The sequence below is a fragment of the Raphanus sativus genome, chromosome 7 (assembly GCF_000801105.2).
Source record: "Raphanus sativus cultivar WK10039 chromosome 7, ASM80110v3, whole genome shotgun sequence".
Lineage (NCBI taxonomy): Eukaryota > Viridiplantae > Streptophyta > Magnoliopsida > Brassicales > Brassicaceae > Raphanus > Raphanus sativus.
The window spans coordinates 14,462,459-14,474,668 of NC_079517.1; positions in this window are offsets into that span (position 1 = coordinate 14,462,459).

Below are 12,210 nucleotides of genomic sequence, written 5' to 3' on the forward strand. Positions count from 1 at the left end.
GATCATCACTCCCAGTCAATAATATGTCGTCTACATAGAGAAGTAGCACCAGATTCTTCTTGTCTTTATAGTAGGTGAAGAGCGAGGGATCAGACCTACTTAATCGGAAGCCAAAGTCAAGGAGAAAGCTGCTAAAGGTGTCAAACCACGCCCTTGGTGCCTGCTTAAGTCCATACAGGGCTTTTGTCAATCGACAGACATGATTTTTGGTCTTGCTTCATCCACAAACCCATCCGGCTGATACATATAAACAGGTTCCACCAAGTCTCCATGCAGAAAAGCACTCGACACATCAAGTTGTTTAACAGACCAGCCTCTTGCAAGAACAATATTCAGCAGCAATCTGATAGTAGCCGTGCGAACAACAAGACTAAAGGTCTCCAAATAATCTAGGCCTTCTTCCTGTTGATAACCCTTGGCTACCAATCTCACTCTTCGCTTCTTCACTGTTCCATCTGGGTTGAGCTTAGTGGAATAGACACAGCCACTTGTAATCACATTCATGTCATCAATTTGAGGGACCAACGCCCATGTATGCAACATATAAACGTTGGTGATTTCTTCCATCACCGCTCCATTCCACTCAGGATGCGCCATTGCTTCTCTAATGTTGTGTGGCTTCTTGATGTCATATCGTGATGCCGCCAAAACATATCGAGTGTTGGGTTTCTGAATCCCAGACTTAGCTCTGGTGGTCATAGGGTGAGCATTCACTTGAGGTTGAGCTTCCACCACTGGAGGGGGAACCACAGCCGGTGGGTTGTCAGGTATTGGAGGCGGTATAACAGGCACAAGAGGAGCTGCTGGAGCCGGTTGATGCACCACAGGTAAAGGCAAGATACGAGAGATTTGTTCTTCTACCGGTGCTTGCACTTGATCAGTCGCCATTTGCCAAGCTCTTAATAGAGAAGTTTCATAACGAGGCACATACTTCTTATACTGATCCTTAAAGAGGAAGCAAGACTCATCAAAGATGACATGCCTAGAGATATACACTTTTCCTGTAGGAGGATACAAACATCGGTACCCTTTATACTGAGAACTGTAACCAAGAAATACACAGAGGAGGGAGCGAGGCTCGAACTTGTGATCAGTTACCGGTCTGAGACATGGATAGCAAGATGAGCCTAATACTCTGAGGTGGGAGTAGTCTGGTTTCTGACCAAGCAGAAGCTCTGAAGGACTCTTATTGTTTCTTGAGGCTGCTGGCAGAAGATTACTTATATACGAGGCAGTGTAGAACGCTTCAACCCAAAAGTGGAGAGGAAGATAGCTTTGGAACATCATTGCCAGGCCCAACTCAATGAGATGCCTGTGTTTTCGTTCAGCAATCCCATTTTGCTGGGGAGTATATGGACAAGATATCCTATGATGAATCCCACTGCTAACAAGATGATCCTTGAGTTGACGGCTCATGAATTCTCCACCACCATCAGTCTGTAGTATCTTTATTTTGGTATTGTACTGGTTCTCTACGAGCTTTTGAAATCCAAAAATATAGAAGTAAACTCAGCTTTATTATTCATAGGATAGAACCAACAAAACCGAGAGAACTCATCTACAAAGACCACATAAAACTTGAACCCCTGATTAGAGACTATAGGAGAGGGTCCCCATAAGTCACAGTGAATACAACCAAGAGGCTCAGATACTACAGAACTAGAAGAAAAAAACTGCAGCTTGCTACTCTTTCCCATCTGACATGGCTGACCCACATGAAGCTGTTTGCTCTTATTCATAGAAATAGCCTTGCTGCTGCGAAGTTGTTGAAGAATACCCACGCTTGAATGTCCTAACCGATGATGCCAAACTTCTTCTGATGCAGAAACTTGACGATTTGAATAAAAGACTTCAAAACTGCTACTCTTCAACTGATATAGACCATTACTTCTGGGACCTTTGGCTATCACCTTCTGCTTAAGTATATCAATCACATATACATTCTTTAAATCAAAGTAGACACCACACGGGAAGTCTTCACAAAGCTTAGAGACTGATAAGAGGAATTTCTTTATATCAGGACATACTAAGACTTCGTTGAGATTAATATTACCTGAAGGAGTAGTGATAACCGCATTACCAACATGTGTGATAGGTAGGAAGGCACCATCACCAACCATGACCACATCCTGACCTGCATATGGATGAGACACCTGAAGATTCTGTGCGGAGGAGGTGACATGAGCAGAGGCGCCAGAATCAATGGTACCAATCTTCTCATCAGCAACACGGAGAGTATTGTACGCTTCTGGCCCTTGGTAATTGTTGTTGAAGCGGTTGTGGCATCTCGGAGCAACATGCCCTACTTTCCCACAGATTTGACAAGTGGGCCTTTTCCCAGAGTTGTTTGGAGTAGACTGATGTTGCGCAAAGCCTCTGCCTCGAGAAGAGTAACCTCCTCTACCTCTGTAGTTAGATCTCCCACGACCACGATAGTTAGGATTGTAGGTGGGAACTTCAGGTCTGTAAGCTTGGTTAGAGCCAGGAGTGTGTGCTGCAAACGCCATGTGAGGAGTGACAGTTGTGTTGTCATCGTATGACTTGAGCTTGGACTCAAAACCCTGAACCTCTGAAACCACATCGTTAAATGATGGCTGAGGAAATTTGGTGAGTGAGCTTTGGATAACCGTTGTAATGGAGTAATACTCACGGCCTAAGCCATTGAGAAAGCCGAAAATCTTCATGGATTCTTCCACCGGTTTCCCTATGGAACTCAAGGAGTCACACAGGGTCTTGAACTCACGACTGTAGACAGCAAGAGTCTTCCCTTTACTCGTTAAGAGTTGAAGACTACGACGAAGAGTGAACTCCCTTGCTAGAGAACTCTTGTTGTAGTTTTCAGCCAGAGAGACCCACACTTCGCGAGCTGTAGGAAGACTGTGAACATGACCTAGCACTTCCTCCGACAAGGTACCAAACAGCCAGGATTTCACGAGCTGGTCAGTACAGAACCAAGAGTCAAACATAGGATTTGGAACATCTGTCTGAACTTCATTGACGACTTCCGTTCTCGTTGCAGGAGGAGGCTGGATTGCACCGGTGACGAAGCCGATGAGTTTCTGACTCGAGAGAAGGAACTCAAACTGAGTTTTTCAGAGAAGATAGTTGGAATCGGTGAGCTTGAGCGTAACAGAGTGAAGGATATGAACATGGGTGGGAAAAGGGTAAGGGTTTTGAGGATCCGCCATGATTGACCTGTTAAGGTATCTATGGCTCTGATACCATATGAAGAGTAAGAAAAGAGATAAGCTTTAAGCTTTCAAAATGTATTTTCCTTGAGTAATAACAGAGTGATTACAACGCTCTTATAAAGAGTCTTGAGAACAATCTAGATTGATAACAAAGTGATAAGGTCACAGCTGTAAAGTAGAGTCATCCTGCTGTGATATTTTGTAGAGGATCAAATCTGTTGAGGAGGTTCAACGTCTTTGCTTCCGTACTCCTCTTTTGTCTCTTTACTTTAGACGAGGAAGACGACCGTTGAACCTCTGCTGAGGCTTGGGCTTTCATCTTCTCCACTTGGGCCTCAGATGGTGTTGGGCTTACAGGTTGCGCTCCCCTACGTCTTTGTGTGGTTTTTTTTTTTTGAAAAAAAGGTTTTAATATATATATATATATATATGATAAGAGGCCTATCAGACAGTTTTTGGGCCTTGACCCAGTACATATTTTAAATCCATTACAAAATAGAAACCCAGCTCAAACTAATGGCAGTGAATCGTCACAACCGATGGAGGTCATGCAGTTGAAGAGATATCGTCAGAAAGTAGAGAGGATGAGTTGAAGAGAGGCGATCCTTAAAGAGAGTGATGGACGTCTAGTTGCTCAGCCATGATGGACGTCTTTGTGTGGTTGCCGGAAGTAGTGGTTACATCTGGCCGGGAGAGCTCGAGATACCCGTTGTTGAAGGAGGCAAGCAGGGTCCGAGAAGGTGGCGGTGGATTTGGACCGAGTTACTGCGATTTACTTTGATTCGGTTTTTGGATTAATTTTTTTTTAATGTAATCACTTAACCTATTCCGGTTTAAGCAGATCTTATTATATAAAAATTGATTTTTCAAATTAATAATTAACATGATTGCAACATATGTCAATAAATTATGATACAATTATCTTTTAATTAGAACTTTTAAAAGAGATTTTTAGAAAGAGAATATTCTCATTACAAAAATAGTCTTTTAAGGTTTCTTTTAAAAAATCTTATAGAAAAACTAATTATAAAATAGGTAACTTTGGTTTTTTAAATCTAATAAGATAAAATAGTAAAAGAAATATTATTTTCTTATAAATAAAGACTTTCCTTTTTAATAGATAATTTTGGTTTTAAAAATTATAAACCAAAAATAACTTCAAACATTTCACCTGATATGATTCTGACCATGTGTCAATAAAATTAGATTGTGAATGTGTCAAAAAACTTAACATTATGTAAAAAAAATATTTTATCCTAAAATCTTAAATAGAAGAGACATGTAAAATATAATTTTCTTATAAATTTTTAACCAACGAATAATTATTTTTAATTTTTATTTTTAAATCCTGACCAAAATTGAAAAAATTATTTAATAGTAACTTTTACTTTTAAAAATTTAATGATAAACATGATACTAAAAATTATTTACTTAACAAAGAAAAATTACAAAAATATTAATTTTCTAGAGAAATTATTTAAATATTTCTTTAAAAAATTATTTAATTAACAAGAAAACTGTAAAAATATTAGTGATATTGAAAAAAACGAAATTTGGAAATGGTAACTCTGAAAAATATTTAATATTAACTTGAAATAATTATTTGATAGTAATTTTATTTTTCTAAATCCTAGACAAAATATAATTATAAGAGATTATGTAATATCAATTTCCTTTTATAAGACCTTGGAAACTATAAGAGAATATTTTATAATTGTTTTCACTGAAAATTTAAATCCTAAATAAAAGAGATTTATATCAATTTCTTTAAGTCCTAAGCAAAGGAAAATTGTGAAAATTTATTTGATAATATTTTTAAGAGAGAATTTGATGATGAACATGATACTAAAAGTTATTTAACTAAAAAACATAATTTTCAAAATAATATTAATACAAATGGTAAAAATAGTAATTTTATTTTTTTATTAGTAAATAGAAATAATTAATTGATAGTTACCTTTTCTGAGAGAAGATAACCGTAAATAGTATGTATGACAGTAATTTTTCTTTTTCTAAATTCCTAAACAAGAATGTAAAAGAGTATTGATAGTATTTTTATTTTTGATTGTAAGTAAAAAGAATATTTATAAAATAGAATGTTTTCCTTTTTTAATAAAACATCAACTTAGTACATAAGAAAGTGTATAATGTTCTCATTGACTCGATTGGCGTTATTCAGCTTTCAAGTTTTTATTGCATTCTAATTCTTATTTCGAATTGAATTCAACTTACACTTTTAAGTATAGTATTTTCTCTACCCCTAGGTACAAGGTTGATAACAATTCATCTATGCACCACAATTATAAAATATAAATATCTCCTAGTCTATATTTGAGAAGTGATTTTGCCACATGTCTTCTCTACAATCATTTTCACAAAAATAATATGACATGACTACTAAAATTGATGACATGTCTTATAGATTAATATGACATGGACAATTATATTTAATGTAAATTTATATTTTTGGTAAACTTTTTAAAATATGGTAATATTTCATATATTACATTTATTGTCGATTTATATTTTTGGATTTTTTTAGAATATGGTAATAACTCATAAATCATCATTAAAATAAATATATTCAACTATGGCATTTCAAATTTCGAAATATCATTTAAATTAAAAATATTTCAAAAACATATACATATTTTTAGAAAATTATAAAAATTAAATCATAAAATCAATTAAATCGTAAAATCATTAGTTTCTTATATATATCTACAGATAGAGCGTCTCTTCGGAACGACTCATGCCCGCCTACCACTTGATCTTAAAGATGGGGGCCGACAAAAAAACAAAATCTACAGATAGATTAATATGACATGGACAATTATATTTAATGTAAATTTATATTTTTGGTAAATTTTTTAAAATATGGTAATATCTCATATATTACATTTATTGTCGATTTATATTTTTGGATTTTTTAGAATATGGTAATAACTCATAAATCATCATTAAAATAAATATATTCAACTATGGCATTTCAAATTTCGAAATATCATTTAAATTAAAAATATTTCAAAAACATATTCATATTTTTAGAAAATTATAAAAATTAAATCATAAAATCAATTAAATCATAAATCATTAGTTTCTTATATATATATATCTACAGATAGATTAATATGACATGGATAATTATATTTAATGTAAATTTATATTTTTGGTAAATTTTTTAAAATATGTTAATATCTCATATATTACATTTATTGTCGATTTATATTTTGGATTTTTTAGAATATGATAATAACTCATAAATCATCATTAAAATAAATATATTCAATTATGGTATTTCAAATTTCGAAATATCATTTAAATTAAAAATATTTCAAAAATATATACATTTTTTTAGAAAATTATAAAAATTAAATCATAAAATCAAATTAAATCGTAAAATCATTAGTTTCTTATATATATCTACATATTTTATAAATATTGTTTAATTTTAATTTTTGACAATTATGCAATTTTACGTGTTTATTTAATATATTTAACTAAAATAAATAGATAGAAAAATCTACCTAAGATTATAATTTTAAATATATACATGCATATTCTTAAATATAATTTAAAATAAACAAAATTGTTTTTATCTTAATTTTAATGTTTTTTGTTAAATCAAGTTTATATTAAAATATTGATAAGAAAGAGAAAATTTAAATATTAATAAAAATTTAAATATTTAAAAAAACAATTACTGCACATGGTGCAGTTAAACACCTAGTTAACTTGAATTTTTGTCTGAAAACGAGTTTTAATTATTAAATAAATTTCACACAATATATACAAAAAATCATAAAATATAATAAAATGATTTATTATTTATATTCTTTATTAAATTAAAACATCAAATAAAACACGCTGCAACGCACGGATTCATATTAAGTATTAATATAATACTCCCTCTAGTTCATAATAAGTGTCATTCTAATTTTTTTTCTTGTTAAATAAAAAGTACCACTTTACAGTTTCAATGTAAATTATATTTACTTTCCACTGAAAATTAATTACAAACTGCATTAATTTTATAAATAATTTTATTTATCTCAAATACTATTAGTCAAAGAAATGTAATTAATAACAATTTATATATATTTCTGTCACTTTCTTAATTTGTTTTAAAAATGTCAAAGTAACACTTATTTAAAAACGGATAAATATATTTTAAATAACAAAAAAGTTATGGGCAAATTAGGAGAATATACATAATGGAGGTCCAAATTAGAGATGAGGATCATGATTGACATAAAGGGTTTAATGCCCACACTTTACAACAAAATAAGACTCATTATCCCTCAAGTCTTGGACACGGCAAACGGCGTGGAACAGAGATTTCTGACAAGCGACGATATGCTCAGAGTTTTGTCAGTGTTCTGTTCATTAGACTAGGTTCTTAGCTAGTTGAATTTAAACCACAAAATTACTCTGGATGGTGTGCGACAGAGTGGAAGCTATGGGTAAGGTAAAAGGTTCTCCTCCACATGTTTTTTTCTATTTTTTAAATCAATTTGTTTTCTTTCTCCATTCTCATCTCTTTCGTTTCTCAATCAAGGTTTTAGAAAAAAAAATCAAATTCAAAACTTTAGTTTTCATTGTCTTATACTAAAATTAAAAAAGATGATTTTTTACTAAGATTTTACAAAGATTCAAAAAATTTGGTGAAGATCTACAAAATATAAAACAGAGATCGAAGATCCATGGTAGCGATTCTATGAAGAAAGAAAATATGGTAAATACATTTATTTGTTTATGATTAGTCACGTTAAACTCACTGAAAGATTCAACACTAAACACTCTGATATGACAAGTTGCGGCGGTTTTATCCCATCCGCTGGACATTGTTCTTATCCTTTTATGTTTCAATTCATAATTTTCTTTCAATTTCCAATCATATTAATAGTGATTCTGTGTTGTAGCATTTCTCTTCAACCATAATTCACGCAGTAGTGTATTAGAAGTTCAAGAATAACCATCTCATGATAACATATGTGTTAGCTGATATTTTTTTAGTTAGCATATACTATATTTTATCACCTGTTAACAGTTGATTACTAAGAAAACATGTACCAGATAATAAATCATTTATCAAATAACGAACAATTTATCAGAAAATGTAGTAACTCACAAAACATGTATGAATCCATTTATCATCTACAAAACCAAAAATGAAGCTGCTTGTTCAACAAATCATATATCAGTTAACAAACCATACAACGAATTAATAGTGTCATTTCTTTTCGTAAAATTCTCTCCCGTGAACATTGTTCTTATTCTTTTATGTTTCAAATCTTAATTTATTTCAATTTCCAATCATTTTAATAGTGATTTTGTGTTGTGGCATTTCTCTTCTACCATAATTCATGCGGTAGTGTATCAGAAGTTCAAGAAGAATCCGCTTTTGATAACATATGTGTTAGCTGGTATATTTTTAGTTAGCAAATACTATATTTTATTACCTGCTAACAATGATTGCTAAGAAAACATGTACCAGATAACAATTCATTTATCAGATAACGAATTATTTATCAGAAAACGTCTTAACTCACAAAACATGTATCAATCCATTTATCATCTATAAAACCAAAAATAAAGATGTATATTCAACAAATCATATATCAGTTAACAAACCATACAACATGCTTTGTTAGCTAATCATGATTATGTGTAACATGTTAAAAAGAATCAATAACATACATAATAAAAAAATAATGTATCTATTAAGAAAACATTTATCAACTAACAAATAATATATTCACTAATAAATCAAGTACCAAGCAAAATATAACACCTAACAAGCCATGTATCATTTAACCAACTATATATATACTAACAAGACATAACTTATAACACTTTACCACATATTATCAATTAGCGACAATTAAATAATAACAACTAACAAACTATTTATCTCAAATGGCAATAGAAAACAAAAGATACACCAATAAACAAAAATAATAGAGATAATTGGCTGGATATACACAATCAGAACTAATATTAGCTAAATACCCTCACGAGCCTAAAACTCCAAATCACTGTAGCAATTGTGTCTCTCTTTTCCTGTTCTGCCCTTCACTCTACGCCACGTTGCTAAGTAGATGAGTGTAGTTTTCTGTTCAGTCTACGATAGGTAATTAATTATCAACTACACAATTTCTATTTTTAATAATTTATTTTTTCATCATCTCTCTCTCTCACACGTTCTCCTCCATGGTCACCATCTCTTTTTCCTTCTTAAATTTCCAATTACAGATTTATTATCCATTTTTATCTATGTGTTTTGATGATTATTCTCAAATAATCATCTTTTTATTTTAGTATTTTTGAAGAGATTAAATGATTTCATGTATCAAGTATACTCGCCGTAGACATTGAATAGTAGTGAGGCGAAAAAAAGGAAACAATGATCTATTATTCTGAGATACCAGTAAGAGCTCAAGAGATTGAATATGTGGAAAAAGCAAGTTGTTAAGTGTGTTACGTATACGTAATTATATGTTATAAAGTAAAAACTACTACATTATGTTCCGTTTCCAAAATATTTTAACAGTTATCATTGTATTGCCCTGGTGTTGAATTTTTCAGATATTGTATAACACTTTAACTTAGGGGATACAATAAGATATGGTGTCAAAATATTACAACAAATGTTAGAGACAATGTTAGAGACGATAGAAGTTGTTAGATGTCATAAGAAAATGTAGATTTTGATTGATTGCAAAGGTTATCAAAAAGATAAATCATGTTTAGAATCTTGTACTTCTGATACATATTTACTTCTATCATTATCACATAACAGATAATTATAGTGTTAGTACCTATTTATTAAATTAGAGTGCAATTGCAATGTTAGCTGTCATAGAGAAATATGAGTTTGGATTGAGTATGGGAATGCTTAGTAGCCGCTAACGAAACATGTAACAACTAGCAAAAACTATTTTATAACATTTATCAGTTAGCGGCAACATAATTTATAACAACTAACTTAACATGTATGAGCTAATAATATATTGTTGTTTTAAGTACATGTTTTATGGTAAAGTATAATTTTGAGTAAATTTTTAAAAGAATCAATAATATACATAACTGTGATTATTCCTTTGTTGGTGTCTAAAAAAATGACTTACATAAACATATATAATATATTAGATAACAAATCATGTATCAACTAACAAATCATGTCTCAAATAATTTATCAACTAACAAACCATGTATCTACTAGCAAACTAGGTATTTTGGATCATTGACAACATCTAGACCTAATGCAACACTAAATCAGATTGGCAATGAGGTTTAAATTTTTCTTCATGCGGCTGTCACTTCGAAGAGAGAAGCAATCCAAACAAGTTCGTTGTCAACACCATCCTCCCAACCAAAAACTGTTTTTTTTTTCAAGTCATCAATTATTGACATAACCTCCACCTAAGATGGATACACCAAGTAAAATATGTAAGAGAAATAAATATTGTTAGCATCCACAAAATTTTAGAAACATCTTTAACAATACAATTAACAGAAATGTAAAAAGTTAGAAACTACATAGACATACTTTTAGATGATACTACTATCCTTAGGTTTTAAGCATTATGTTAGGGTCATATGACATGTTGAATCCTAACAAAATGCTAGAATTTTTTTTTCATGGATCCTAAAATGTTGTTCACGACTGTTAGTAGTTTTTAGTTTATCTTTACTAATTTGAAATCGATTTCATTAGAAATTTAATCAACTAGCTTAACAAATATTTTATAATATAAAGTTGAGTACGTATTATGTTAGGTGGAAAACAATAAGTTAAGTTCCATGAAAGATACTAGATCCTAACCTCGCAAAAAAACAAAAAAAAAACAGATATTTGTCATCTTCTTCACTCTCATCACTCAGACATGCACTAAAGACCCGAGGCTGCTGTTTCTTCGCCATCTCCCGAAAAAATCATAAACAATTATTTGAGTTAGTGTTTGGAGAGGATATTATTAGAACAAAACAAGAAGAAATCACAAAGAAACAAATAATAGCGTAAGAAATCAGTAAGATACTCACGATTTAAGTGAATCGTTTCTCTGTATTTGACTTGTCGAATTGAGGAGACTCGAGTGGATCGGCTCTGTCGTGAAGTCGAACAATATGATCTATCCATATCGAAACTCCACCTCAGTCTGTCTTCTTCTTCACTCTCATCATTATCAAGGATTGAGAGAGATATATCGTTTAGCAAATTAGTCAAATTGAACTTTATAAGTTAGGCAATATTAGGGATCTTACTTACCGATTAGAAGCAGCCAGAAATCTTGGTTGTGCAAAGCGGCGTCTCTTTGGTTGGACTAGATCCACTAATTTTGTCTTTTCACTTTTTCCTCTCTCTCTCTTCTTTCTAGTTCCAAAAAGAAAGAACTAGCTCTGACATAAAATCTGACCTAAGATTGTTTAGACGAGTAGGGTGATAGGGTTATTATGGTATTAAAATAAAATGCACAGTTCATTCCATAGAAAATGGGTAGTTCGCAAATTATGGGAGAAATGGTGTATATACGCCCTAATTTCTCAAAATAATATTGGGTAACAAGTAAAATGATTGCTAACATAAATGTTATATGTATCAACAAACAACACTCTTGATTCATTTTCGATCTTCAGCAACTTCTCAATCATGGGAAGAGAGTTTAGCAGCCGATCCTTCTCAGATCCGACACAACTTTCATCTACAACATCAAAGATAGCTCAAATTTCCATATGATTTTGATATATAAAAACATATATATATATATATATATATCAAAAGTGAGATTACGACCATAAACACCACAATAGATGATCTAAAGTGTCTAAGTCATGTTCACAAACTCATATAACACGAGAGTACGTTCTACATGCTTGTTAGCAGGTCATAAGTATGTATAGAGTTTTATGAGAAACAATAACATGCATAATATAAAAACAATTATCTACTACAACAACATGAACCGGGTAAAAAATAATGTATCAGCTAATAAAATATGTACCAAGCAAAATGTAA